Source organism: Meriones unguiculatus, chromosome 1 (assembly GCF_030254825.1).
Source record: "Meriones unguiculatus strain TT.TT164.6M chromosome 1, Bangor_MerUng_6.1, whole genome shotgun sequence".
Classification (NCBI taxonomy): Eukaryota; Metazoa; Chordata; class Mammalia; order Rodentia; family Muridae; genus Meriones; species Meriones unguiculatus.
This window is the reverse complement of record NC_083349.1, coordinates 132,117,103-132,130,922: the sequence shown is the minus strand read 5'-3', so window position 1 is coordinate 132,130,922 and position 13,820 is coordinate 132,117,103. Positions and strand designations below refer to the sequence as shown.

At 47.2% G+C, this 13,820-nt stretch overlaps 1 protein-coding gene across 15 annotated transcripts in view; it reads right to left on the bottom strand.

The window, feature by feature from the left end:
* The window catches only part of Atxn7l1 (ataxin 7 like 1), a 218,466-nt gene that overhangs the window by 52,618 nt on the left and 152,028 nt on the right, over positions 1 to 13,820 (bottom strand). The window contains exon 1 of one of the 15 annotated variants that reach the window (XM_060366957.1): positions 8,094 to 9,659. The exons of 13 other annotated variants lie outside the window; for them this stretch is intronic. The gene's annotated coding sequence lies outside the window, so the exon portion shown is untranslated. Of the gene's footprint in view, positions 1 to 6,990; positions 7,422 to 8,093; positions 9,660 to 13,820 lie in introns of those variants that run through there. One more of the 15 variants, XM_060366967.1, reaches the window with a different exon arrangement.

Below are 13,820 nucleotides of genomic sequence, written 5' to 3'. Positions count from 1 at the left end.
AAAGAACGAGTTGCAGATGACAGATGTTTGTTAAAACCTGAAGATCAAGTTTTGTGATTTAACGTGTAATTTGTCAGTCCCCTGAGCTGTAGGAACAAGCGGGACCCTGGCTGGGGCAGGTGAGCAGAGCTGCGTAAGCATTTAAACCGGCAGAGCTAGAGTTCAAGGTCAGGGCTTGGTTGAGCTGGTGACTGCTGTCCCAGGCAGGTAGGAATGAGCACACCTAGAAGGAAGCCCTTCATTGGCACCAGTCTGTGGGCCTCTAGCATGTGCAGACCTGCCTATAGAAGCCTTACATGATTGTGCCTTTGGGAGGCGGGTGAGGTGGGATGGTGATCAATGACAGCAGGGTCTTTGTTACTAACTTACAAAAAGACACTGCTGTGCAGGTAGCCTTCTGTGGGCAAAGCTTCCAATATGTTTGGGCAAGTGCCTGCCTTAGGTAGACCCCTATCATGATTCTAGTTCTACTTGTCCTGGTCAGAAAAAGTTGACAGAACATTATATTCCTCATTCACTACGGAAATATTTTACAGACGTAAGCAATGCTACAGAGAAGGATCCTTTCCCTCAGAATTTCTCAGGCTTTGTGGAGGTACACAGCTGTATTAACGAAACTGTAATCAGCTGGTATTTTGGGCATTGTCTTATGTATGCATGCATATCTAATTCCTATGTGCTTGCCATACCCAGTCATTAACATATTGCAGAATATTTAGCTACTCGGTTCCTGTCTGGCATTCCAAAAGCTATCCCTTAAATTGACTTAGGACTTTTTCTTGAGGTAAAACAACATTCCCAATGTGAAAGCTTGCATCAGTTAACATCTTCTGCTACATATTTCCAGACCATGAGCTATAATGCTCTAAGTACTTACTATTCGCCTGCTCAAGAGAAACCAGAATTTCACTAGGAGACACTCACACAGATTTAAATATCCAATCCATTAAAAATAACCTTAACAACATGTTCTTGGACCAATTTCCGGTCCCACCACTTCTGTCCTTTGGCTATTTACTTATTAATTTTTCTTATTTATTATGTTTATTATCTGTGTGCTCAGAACCCTAATACACACCTGATTTACTTTATAGCTCTTGGGTTTCCAACTCTTTCAATGACCTATCAATATTTTTATTCTACAGCTGAGGACTCCGAGGCTCATAAATACAGTGAGTTGCCCAACATATGGTGGTTTGAATGAGACTATCCCCCACAGGCTCCTGTATTTGAATACTTGATCCTCCGTTGGTGGAACTGTCTGGGAAGAGTTAGAAGGCATGGAGGGGTGTGTCACTGCAGGTGGGATTCGAGGTTTAAAAAAATTCATGCCATTCCCAGTAGTCTGTCTGTCTGTCTGTCTGTGTCTGTCTGTCTCTCTCGCCCCTTCTAACTCTCTCCTGCTTCCTTCCCTCCCTTTCCCTTTTACTTATAGATGAAGATTTGAACTCTCAGCTGTTCTTTGCCCCGCCCTCATGGACTCTAGCCCACCGAAACTGTAGGCCCAAGTTAAACACTTTCTTTCTTTTTTAAAAGATTTATTTATTTATTATGTATACAGTGTTCTGCCTGCGTGTGTGCCTATAGGTCAGAAGAGGGGACCAGATCTCACTATAGATGGTTGTGAGTGAGCCACCATATGGTTGCTGGGAATTGAACTCAGGACCTCTGGAAGAACAACCAGCGCTCTTAACCTCCGAGCCATCTCTCCAGCCCTAAACACTTTCTTTTTAACCTGCCTTGGTCTCATCACAACAATAGGAAAGTAACTAGACACGAAGTTACAAAACCAGACAATGTACATTACCTAGGGATCTATTTAAGACCTGAGCCTTTTATTTTCTTCTAAAGGATTAAATTAATTCTTATTTAAAAGCAGGGGTGAGTTGCTGTGGTGATACAAGCCCTTCATCCTAGCGGCAGATCTGCATGAGCTGAAGCTCATCCTGGTCTACACAGAGTCCCAGGCCAACCAGGGTTACACGGTGAGACCCCCGTCTTAAAAGGGGAAGGGTACTGAGAGGTGGCTCAGCACGTAAGGGCACTTTTATTGTTTTTACAGAAGACCCAGGTTCAAGTCTCAGCACCCACATGGTGGTTCATAACCATCTGTAACTTCAGTTGGAATCTGCTACCCTGTTCTGGGCTCTGAAGGCACCAAGCAGGCACATGGTACACACACATACATACATGCAGCCAAAACACATAAAATAAAATGAGTAAATGTAAGAAATTTTAAAAAAGAACAGGACGCTGGAATTGTGACTCTGAGAAGTGCTTTCATAGCACACTGCTACATATTTCGTGGAGGAAACGTGGCTGGAAGGTGCCACTGTGTGACAAGCAGTAGATAATGCTACCTCTATCTCCTACAATCTCCATCATTACAGTGACTAGAACCCCTTTGCATCTCACCTCTACTGCCCCTCCCCACACCAGCACTTAATCCTCCTTTGTTTTTCTAAACTCTTTTCATCTATAAGTATAGTTCTCTGTGTCCTCCCAGGAATGGATGCCTTTCCCAAGTAGCTTTTCCTCTTGCTCATGACTACATTATGTTTAGGCTTCCTTTGAGCCCATGTCTTAATTTGGATCTCTTCCACTTTGATCTTGGATGATGATGTGGACAAAAAGGCCTGAAAAAGGTGACTGCAGGGCAGGGATGCCTCCCTCTTACTTCCTATGGACATTTCAGCACTCTAGTTAAATCCCGTAGGGGGAGGGGAAATGCCAGCTTGAGGCATCTCTCCAAGAGCTGGAGGCCCTAGGACCAAAGAAATGAAAGCCTGAATGAACAAACCCTTTTCATTTTCCCATTTTATTCCCTAGGAAGTGTAGGCCAAGTCCTCTGCAGCAGCTCTTTCCAGCCCCATCCCCACCCCCACATATATTCTTTAAATATCCAGGTAGTGCTCTAGGTGGGGCTAGAAGGCAGGGGGTTGCTGTCACTGATTGAGGAATGAGAGCCCTACTGTCTCCCTAGTTCTCCCCCCTTCTTCTCTGAGCTACCACTGGGTAGCTCCCCTTCAGTCACTCCGAATCCTCCCTTCCATCTCTTATATCCCTCTGTCCAGGGGATATTTTCATGCTCACAGATAGCATCGATGTTCTGCCTTTAGTCCTCTCAGAGAGGCTGAGTCGGCTAGCACGGCTCCTGATACTGCTTTCGGGAGGAAGTTGCTGGGAATTTTCCAGTATTGTTTTTAAGGAACCAACCCTGTCCTCATAGACCTGGGATACTACAATCACTAGTCGCCTTCCCTTCCATGGCATGTGAGCAACAGCAGGCAGAAGTCAGAACCTGGCTCACTGGGGCCACCGCGCAGTGTCCTTTAGCTGCAGCCCAGACGGCAGGCACTGAGAGGACTGTCACCTACGTTCCATCTCATCACTGGATTCTATCTGCTCTCGGGCAGTGAGGTGAGGACATTTCTCAAAAAAGACACAATGAGTTCCAAGGGGAACTCCATCCAAAACGAAGCCAGATGGGCTGGTGAGATGGCTCAGTGGTATGGGTACCTGCTCACCTGAGTTTGATCTCCAGGACCTACACAGTGCAGAGGGAGATGTGATTCCTGAAGGTTGTCCTCTGATCTCCATGGGTGTTGTGACACGCACAAAGCCACGCACATATATGCAGCTCATTTTGTTTGTGTTTGTTTAGAGGACACTAGAATCTAAGGGGACACAGCCAGAGCAGGGTCCTGGTTAAGAAGCCAAGGTGACCGAAGCAGCGAGGCAGCATTCCCTGGGCCAGCAGCAGAGGAGACACAGGAAGACTGAATTTGAGAGCCATGCCCATCCCCAAATCTGATGCTGCCTGGTTCTGCGACCTTCGGCAACCCACTGCATCTCTGAGCCTTGGTTTCCTCGTCAGCAAAATGGAAGTATTAAGAGGACTCTTAAATTCTAAGAGTTGAATGCTATGAGGTAAGTCAAGCGTGTAGCAGAGTTCTAAGAACACAGAAATACACTATTACTAATACGTAAGGGACCACAGCTAAAGTCTGGTGGTGGAGTCCTTGTAATTATGGTGAAGCATTAAATTGGGTACCATTATGACTGGACCGAGGGGTGGGGAGAGGATAATGCATCTTCCTACCTCAGTGAGGGGGAAAGGAAGGCACAGAGGACTCAAACCGTTGAAACGGCCAGCAGTGGCAAGCAGAGCCATGCCAAGCATGTTGTGTGCCAGGGATGGTTATGAGAGCTACCTGGTATGCCCAATCCTTAATCAGGCTAGAGTTTCTCTTTAAAAGAAGTCAGAGCCGGGTGTAGTGGTGATGCCTTTAATCCCAGCAATCCAGAGGCAGGCTGGTCTGAGCTCCAGGCCAGCCTGGTCTACAGATTGAGTTCCAGGACAGCCAGGGCTACACAGAGAGACTGTCTCAGTACCCCTCCCCCCTCCACACACAAATGTTAGGATCAGAGTGGTTGGTGGGGGGAGGTTCCTTAAAGAAATAGGACTTTATCACACCTTTCCACTCCTACACACCACCGGCTTGCCCCAAGGCACTAAGGTATCTGACACAGACTCATTCAGGATGAATGGCCCACACCACTGGTGTCAGCTCAGTTCCCAGCATCCTTAGGCTTCTGGCTATTTTCTCAGCTATCGGGTCATTCCACACCCTTCATTCAATTGAGAGCAAAAGCTCCATTTCCTGGGTACCTGCTATGTGTCAGGCACTGTGCAAGCAAATGCCCACTTAGCAGTTCATGTATTCTCTCAAACAGCCACACAAATGCCAGTTTCCTAGCAAGAGACATTAGGGAAGTTTAGCACAGTTTATGAATGAAGACCAGGGCTGCATGGGCCTCAGCAGCCAGGAGGACAGTCCAGGCTTGTCTGCTGGGTCGAAGAGCTGCTGTCCCTCTCCCCATGTTGACTGCCTGGAGTATCCCTTCCCGCTACACTGCAGAAAGAGGACTTTTCCACTGGGTCTGCAGAATGTGTTTCCCCTACTCAGGGCCGCCCCAGGGTTCCTGTGTGCAGTTTGATAGTGAAGGCTGCGCCTTATCTTTGCTCTTAGAAGCATTCTCCCTCCCACCTGCTCTTCAGCTTTTCTACTGAGGCACATGTTTCTGGCACCAGCCACTGCTGGCTAGGATCTGGGGAGTCCCAGGGATTTTCCCGGGCCTCAAATAATTCCACCAGCCCTCAGGGATGTTCTCAGTCTAGCAAAGAAGAAACTCATGAGAAACAAGAAAAAGTATGGTTGCTGGGGGTAATTTTAAGGGATTTTATTTTTTCTGGAGTGTACCCCAGTGATAATAACAGGGCGTAAAAGCATTTACAGCCTTTGATCTGGTAATTGAACAATGTTAGTTTGAAAAAGAGACCTCAAGGAAATATCCCTAAAGACGGGGGAAATAGTTCAAAGACATCCTCAATAGTGTGTTTACAGTAATAATAATAATAATAATAATAATGAAATGATACAAACAAGATCATTGAAAATGATTAGTATGAGGACTAGCTTAATCTGAGAAAATGTGTAAGTTAATAAAACAACAAATCTACAAGAAACAGAATGCATCATAAATATTTTATAAACATTAATTACTACTTAATAATTAATATACAGATTGGAGGGGTTAGGGAAGGACACAGGCTGGACCGTGGAGCAGGCTCTGGTTTCCTTAAAGTCATACAATGTAGAAAAGTCAAAACCAGCCCAAGCACCTTAGACAGAAAGTACAAGGCTGAGAAGACAGATGCAGATACGAAGGTAGAAAGAAGAGAAGAGCCTAATGGTGTTCTGTTTATTTGAGGTTGTTTTGAGAGAGAGACTTACTATGTAACCTAGTCTGGTCTCCAACTCTCAATCCTCCTGCCTTAGTCTCCCAAGCACTGGAATTACAGGTGTGTGCCACCACGCCTGACAAGAAAGGCTTAGCACACTTAGGAGGCTATCAGGTCTGGCTACAGGTGGAGATCAGCAAACCAGGAAAGGCAGCTGCCCTCGGAAGGGCAAGTCTGTTCTGCAATCACCCAGAGAAGAAATGTGACAGCCAGCCTGGGGCCTGGAAAGTTCTATCTCCCACCTTTCCGAAGCTCTGTCGTCACCAAGGCCCTGGGTAAAGCTATGTATGCCAAAGCTCCTGTCTGCCGTGGGCATGATCTGTCCATAGCTCGCAAAGATGGATCCTGGAGGAAGGAGACAGAGAAGCACCCAGGCTTCTGTGCAGGAAGCTGTGCCAGAAGGGTTTTCAGTTTTGTAACAGCAAGGCAAGAGCCTCCAAATTGTACTTTTTAAAAATGCTCTGGGGTGATGTTCATGCTCCACCAGCTTTGGGAGTTAACAGAAATACACACCAAATACTATGGTCTCTGGAATCAGAAAGAACTGGGCTCAAGTCCCAGCTCTGTCACTCATTAGCCCTGTGTCTTGGGCTAATAATTTAACCTCCTGAACCCCATTTTCCCCATACATATAAGAGAGGCATCACCCATATCAGAGACCACAACTAGGCAGGAAGCCTGCAGCACACTGAGCCCCTCCCCCAGCACGCAATCACATGTCATAACTGCTGGCTTCACTGTCTTACACATGGGCACACCTTGAGAGCAGGTTCTCTGGCATTTGGCAGGGGTCCTGACCCAGTGAGCTCTCACTACATTCACTGCTAACTAAAGAATGTTGGGAGGATCAATAACAGGTAAAGGTGACCACTACAATACCAACTCACAGCAGACAAATGAATAGAAATTTCCTGGAATATGAAGAGGTAGATTTAAAACATCACAGGTAGTAGCTTTCCTAAGTAGACTGTTCACAACCTTCTCCCTACCCTTGAGTTGAAAATTTTCCATTCACATGAACCTTGGGAGCACGCGGCTTGAGGACACAGAGAAGAAGAGACCACCTCCCCTTTATTTCCGTGTCAGCCTCCAACTTGGACAGCATGGGGCCCTGTTCTCCTCCAAGAGAAGGTACAAAGTCTCTCCTCAGTGCTGAACTCCCAGTGTCACTCAGAGCCACTCACCCAACAGGTTGTCATGGTCCCCCAGCAGCCACTAACGGAACCACTTCTGTTCTCCTTGGAGTGGCAGTTGGCAGTGGCAAACAGGAAGTTGTCTTGAAGTAGGGTGTGGTTATGCCTGTCAACATACGCTGCAGTACTGAGACGCACACGTTTTCCTTCCCCTCCCCACTCCTTCCTCTCTCCCCATTCTTTCGGAGAGAAAAAAACCCGAGTTGTTTTGTTGAAAACTACACGTTCATGACTTTATTTAGGACAAGCCATCACTACCACACAGACAAAAGACTGGGGCGGAAAGAAGCCTACAACACAGCAGAGGCCTGTCTTCCCTCCATCCGTCGCTCACTTTGCAGAGAGTATTTGTGAGAAGCCAGGTTCCTGCGAATCTATGAACTATTCCTTATCCTGCTCTATGGGCATGCAGGAAACAAAATTCTAGTTTGAAAGCAAGCCACAAACACTACCAATCTTAACTAATGGGGAGACAGAGGTGGAATGGCCACAGGGTCTATGGGGCCCACAGAATGTACACAGTGGAACCCAGGGCCATGTGTAAGTAGGGACACAGCCATGAGTTTCAAGTCATGTGCACCATTTGAAAAGGCCCAAGACATTTCTTACCAGAGACAGAGTATGAAAAGGATGGAGAAAAGCAATGTCACAGTGTATAAAGGCATCAAGTGCCGCCAGGGCTGCAGGTGAATGCTGCGGGGGGGGGGGGAGTGGGGGTGGTAAAAAAGACAGAAAGAAAGAAAAGTAGGGGCCATGAGAGCTGGCTTTCCAGTGCTCTCAAAGATGTGTTATAAAAATTTCCATTCCTCTCCTCCCAGACCCGAGGATGGAGCCTCCAGAAGGGCTGTCCAAAATAGACCAGTCCCGAGCCTCCTACTCCTGCCCTCTTTCTGAGGCAGCTGCTGAGCCCATCGCCTGCCTCAGCCCTGTCTCTGCTCCAGCTCCTGCCCACAGACCAGGAGCTCAGATCTGCCCAGAGTGCATGCAACATAGGCTGCCAGCATGCTCTGCCTGCCAGGCTTTCTTCCGTGACCTGTGTCCAGCCCCACGCCACCCTGGGTGGTGGGGCCACCATACCCTGCATTCACACTTACACTTTCTGGAGAGGCAGCCTGGCCGTTTGGATAAGGAGGCTGCGCCAACGACATGCTGGGCAACGGCCCTCTTCGAGTAGACATTTCCTGGCTGTGGGCCCTGGCCAGTCATAACGCTCCACTTCCCCTTTAAGAGAGCACGCCCAGATGAGATTGAGGAAAGGCAGCAAGACAAGGCCGGAGCAGTCAGGGGTGCACGCTGAATTTGGCAGGTGAACTCGGGTTTCCCTGAATCTCAGGGAAGATGAGGTGTGGTGAGAAGTGGCTTCTCAGACTCAGGAGAGCTCGCTAATGGCAGGGGTTTCTCCTGCAGCCACCCTTGAGCTGGCTCTCAAGAGCTGCTGTCCAACCCGCCTGGGTCCTGGGTGGCCTCCGGACTTTCTGTTCGCCTTCCCCACAGGGAATGCTCGTCCTGAAGGACTTACGGGGCCATCTGCTTTGATGAGAATTGAGACCATCTTACAATTGGAAAACCCCCCAAGGGACAGTTTCACTATTAATTTCAGCAGAGTTTTCATTCATTCTGGATTTTTGTTGTTGTTTTTTTCCCCCTGAGCTAATTTCCCATGTAACCCAGACTGGCTTGGAAAATTTCTGTGTAGCTGAAGGTGACCTTGAATCCGTGATCCCAGAATTGTCTGATATGGGTGGGGCCAGCATTCGTGGCTCTCATTCTGGATGCTTAGAAAATTTATTCCCGGAATTCCACAAGGAAAACAACAGGGCCAAATACCTGGGCCCAGGGGGCCTTCAGAGACCAATATTCTAACTAAGGACCATGCATGGAGAGGACCTAGATCCCCTGTTCAAAGGAAGCCCTTTGGCTATTCAGTTTCCAAGTGGGCTCCCTAGTAAAGGGAGTAGGGGCTGTCTCTGACATGAACTCAGGAGCTGGCTCTTTGATCACCTCCTGCTGGTGGGTGCAGCCTGGCTAGGCCACAGAGGAAGATGATGTAGCCAGCCTTGATGAGACCTGATAGGCTAGGCACAGATAGAAGAGGAGGAAGTCCTCCCCTATCAGAGGACTAGGGGAGGGGCATAGGGAGAGAAAAGGGAGGGTGAGAGGTACTGGGAGAAGACAAGGGAGGGGGCTGCAGCGGGGATACAAAGTGAATAAATTGTAATAAATAAATATATAAATAAAAATTTTTAAAAAGGTACAAATAAAGAAAGGTATATTAAAAAAAGAAAGAAAGAAAATTTATTCCTTGACTGTGGCAAAGGATAGGTAGCTTGTAAAAGAGGGGCCAGCCCTTCCAGACATTGCTTCACAGAAGGCCACAGGTTAACATGACTTAACAGCTAAAGAACTACCCAGAATAGGCAAACCTAAAGAAAGAATGCAGATTAGTGGTTGATAATGCACACTGTGAGAATAAGAGGGTGGCGGTGGGTATCAGGTATCCTTTGGGAGTGGTGTGAATGGGCCCATGTCACTGAAACGCACACGTTGCTTTGCTTGTTTGGGTTTCGCTTGTGCCTAACATGAAGCCTTAGCACTGAGCTCTAACCTACCTACCCTCAACATGACCACAGGGACATAGAATCAATTTTCTCTCATGTGACTTTCACTTTAACATACAAAGACAAAACTAAAACAAAGGAAAAACAAAAAAAAGGAGGAAAAGCTGGATGTGATGGCTCATGCCTTTAATCTCAGCATTCAGGAGGCAGAGGCAGCTGGATCTCCTATGAGCTGTAGGCCAGCCTTGTCTAAGAAGCAAGTTCTACAGCCAAGACAACATTGTAAGACTGTCTCAAAAGCAAAACAACAACAGCAGAAACAGGAACTGGGGGCACAGCTCAGTGGTAGAACCCTTGCCCAGGCGCTGGGTGATCCCCAACACAGAAAAACCAACAATACTCAAACAACAGGTTTCTGTATTTGGTGAATGAAAACTGGAGACATGACTGCTCCTAGGTGCGGTTGAGGAAAAGGGTTTTATTGTCTTTATAAAGGAGAGAACAGCCAGAGGCTTCTGAAGAGTCCAGGCTGAGCTGGGCCACTGGGGTGGGATGTGAGAGAGAAAGAGAAGAGAGATAGAGGAGAGAGGGCAAGAAGCCTGAGAGAGAAGCGTCAGACAAGCCTGGAGCCAAGAGAGTGTATGGCTGAAATAGCTGGGTTCTATGGGTAAAGAGAAGCTGGCGGGAGGAAAGCGAATCCCAGGTCCTGGGCTGGAGAGGTTTGGGGCAGGGCGGAGGTGGGGGTTGAAGAAGCACTGGGAGGAGCCACTGATTGAGCCTTGCCCTGGGTTTCTTTAGGACTGATATTTGAGACCTCTTTTTCTATCAGAACTTCCTTCTCACCCAATGTAACTATAAAACCTGGCTAATACCTGATGAACCTTCAGTCACTTCTAGGTGGGCAGCATCTGCCTTTTAGTAAGGAATACCGAAAGCAAATCTCTAAGAGACAAAAGCTTTCCAGAAGATCCCAGGCTGTGGGGAAGTGGGACCATTTCGCACAATGCCCCACAACCCAGAAAAGCCTTGCAGAGACCACGTCATGGCAATGTAAGAGAGCCAGGACTGGGAGTCTCTGTGGGAGAATTATTTAGAGACAACTTCTCCCCTGAATTAGGGAGAATGAATCTGTTTCTGACCGCAGAGAACTGAGCTGGTCAGTGTCTGCTGTTCTGTTTCTTGGAATGGAGTCAGTGTGGATGACTGTGTGTGAGCTGACCTAGCCACTGGCCAGATCTCCTCTCTGGATTGTTCACAGCTTTGGCTGGAGACAGTCTGCTCCTGGGTGTCAGGCTGCAGGCTTTGTGCTCCGCACTCTAGGCCAGCTGGTCAAAGGCTCCTTGACTGGCCCCACCCAGGGGACTACCAAGAAGAGGTCTGTTGGGTGTTGCAATGCTTAACAGTTCAGTGCAGATGAGAAAGCAGCCCCACAGCCTGGGAACCCAGCTCTGGCCAGAGTCAGCCAGGAACAGCTCTCCTGCTATCTCTGCTAAGAGTTCCAGGATGGCCTGGAGGTCAGAGGTGGACACTTCCCATGGCCAGCTTTCCTGGTGCACGCTGGCTCTTCTGGAACTCTGGTTCTGCCTGTTCTTTCTCCTCACCTCCAGTGCCCACAGAATAAGTAGGTGGCCTAAGTTCTCAGCAAACAGGCGGCTGAAGATAATAAGATGCAAAATTTACACTGCTGTGGCTTTGAGGACCAGCATGTTTGGAAGTGTAACTCTAAACACAAAAACAGGAAGGGGCAGCCCAATCCAAAACTGTGCCAAGGACACTTCGGCAGGGCAGATAAACAAATGGCTAAGGAGAGCATATGCGGAGATGCTCCACCTCATCAGCCATTACAGAAATGCAAATAACACCTACAAGGACGTAGCACTTGCAGCATACTAGAATGGCTATTTAAAAAGAGGAACACAACAGGGACAGGGGAAGATGAGGAGAAATGGAGGCCCGATTGGAATGTAATCGGGTTTGGAATTAAAATGGTACTGCTGCAATGAAAAAGAGTATTGCAGTTCCTCAAAATATTAAAATAAAATTACAATATGATTCAGCAGTTCCATTTGTGGGTATATACCTGTAAGTGTGTCATGTCCAAAGAAGCATCATTCTGAAGAGCCAGTGGATGGAAGTAACAAGAGAGTTAATAGCCGAGTACAAAATATGGCATGTGTGCGCATCTGTGTGCATGATGTATGTGTGTGTGAGCACATGCGCGTGTCTGTGAGCATGAGATAGCTTTGTGTTGCTGTGACAAAATATCCTGACAAAAGCAAGCGAGGGGAGGAAGTGTTTGTTTTGGCTAACTGTTGACGGTTCCACGCCATCACAACAGGTAAGTCATAGCAGTAGGAACTTCAGGGAGCAGGTTCTGCCCCCCGACCCCAAGCAGGAACACAGAGCAATGAATGTATGTACTCATGCTCAGCTGGCTTTCTCTGCTCTCATACAGTTCAGGGTCCCTTGCTGAGGGATGGTGTCACTCACAGTGGCTAGCCTTCCCATCTCAACACAATAAAGATCGTTACTTTCAGGTGTACCCGAGGAACAGTCTTACCTAGACAACACCTCACTGAAACTCTCTTCCCCGTGATCCTAGATTGTAATCGAGGTGACAACACTCACCATCAGGTAAGATGTCTGCTAATGGCACTTGGTGTCAAGCCTGGCCACCTGAGTTCAATCCCCAAGACCCACACGATGAAATGAGAGAAACAATTTCTACAAGTTGTCCTCTGACTGCCACACAAGTAACAGACACACACACACACTAAATAAATGCACTATTAAAACAAAACAGAACAAACCTCTAACCATCCCAATGTGGTATTCAGTCTTAACAAGGAAGCAAATTCTGACACTTTACCCTATGGATGAGTCTTGAAGACTTCATACTGAGAGAAACTGACTAGCCACAAAAAGGCATCCACAGTGGGATTCCACTGATATGAAGTAGCTGAGCATAAATAAGAAATTAAGGCATAAATAGAAATGATAGCTGCCAGGAGGTGGGGGAAAGAGGAGCCCATTGTTTTCTATTAGTAGCTACAGTGCCTGCTTTGCAAAGCCAGGAGTTCTAGAGCGTGTGTAGCAATGATTGTAAATCAATATGATGGTACCAGATAAGATGGCACCTCTGAGCTGCACATTAAGACTAGTTAAGATGAGCCAGGAGCCTTGGATTCCATCACGTGGGAGGCAGAAGCCAGCAGATCTCTGTGAGCTCAAAATCAAGACCATCATGTTCTACATTGTGAGTTCCAGGTCAGCTAGGGGCTACATAGTGAAACCCTGACTCAAAACAAACAGAAAAGTAGTTAAGATGGTAAAGTTTATATTAAGTGTATTTCATTGCAATTAATTTTCTTCTTTAAAAAAATAAATAGAACTAGCATATGACACAAAAATTCTACTTTGAGGTATATACCCAAAAGAACTGGACACAGGGACCAGGTATGGTGGTGCATATCTTTAACCCCAGCACTCAGGAGGTGGAGACAGGTTGATCCCTATGGTTCAAGGCCAGGCTTCTACATAGCATGTACCAGGGCAGCCAGGGCGACATAGTGTCTCAAAAAACAAACATCTAAAAAGAAATCAAACCCTGTGCCTCAAAAACAAATCCTTTGGAGAGATGGCTCAGTGGTTAAGAACACCCGCTCTGGCAGAAGACTCCGGTTCAGTTCCCAGCACCCACACGGTGGTTCGCAAACATCTGTCACTACAATCGAAGGGCCCCAATGCCCTCTGCTGGCCTCTGTTGGCAGCAGGCACACATATGGCGCACCGACAAACATAAAATAAAACAAACAAACCTGAAAAATTCTTTTTAAAAAGTAGTTTAAGGTGGAATCATCCACCAATGGAAGAATGAATGGACAAAAGCCCCAGTATAGACATATGGTGAGATACGATTTCACCCTAGAAAAGAATGAAGTATGGTGCATGCCGGGATACAGACGAACTCAACAACACGGCACGAGATGTAAGAAGTCACGCACACACAGGCATATACACTGTATGTCTCCAGCTACATGCAGCGTGCAGAGGAGGCGGGCCCCTAGACGGACTGACTGGTAGCTGCCGGTGCTGCGGGTGGCAGGAAGGAGTAATAGCTACGCAGTGGGTATGAGGCCTTACTGCGGAGTAAAGAAATGCTGAAATCAGATAGAACTGGCCACACAACAAGGCTGTATTAAATGCCGGTGAGTTGTTCATCCTTAGAATAGTTAATTTTATGTTGCGTGAGTTTCACCCAGG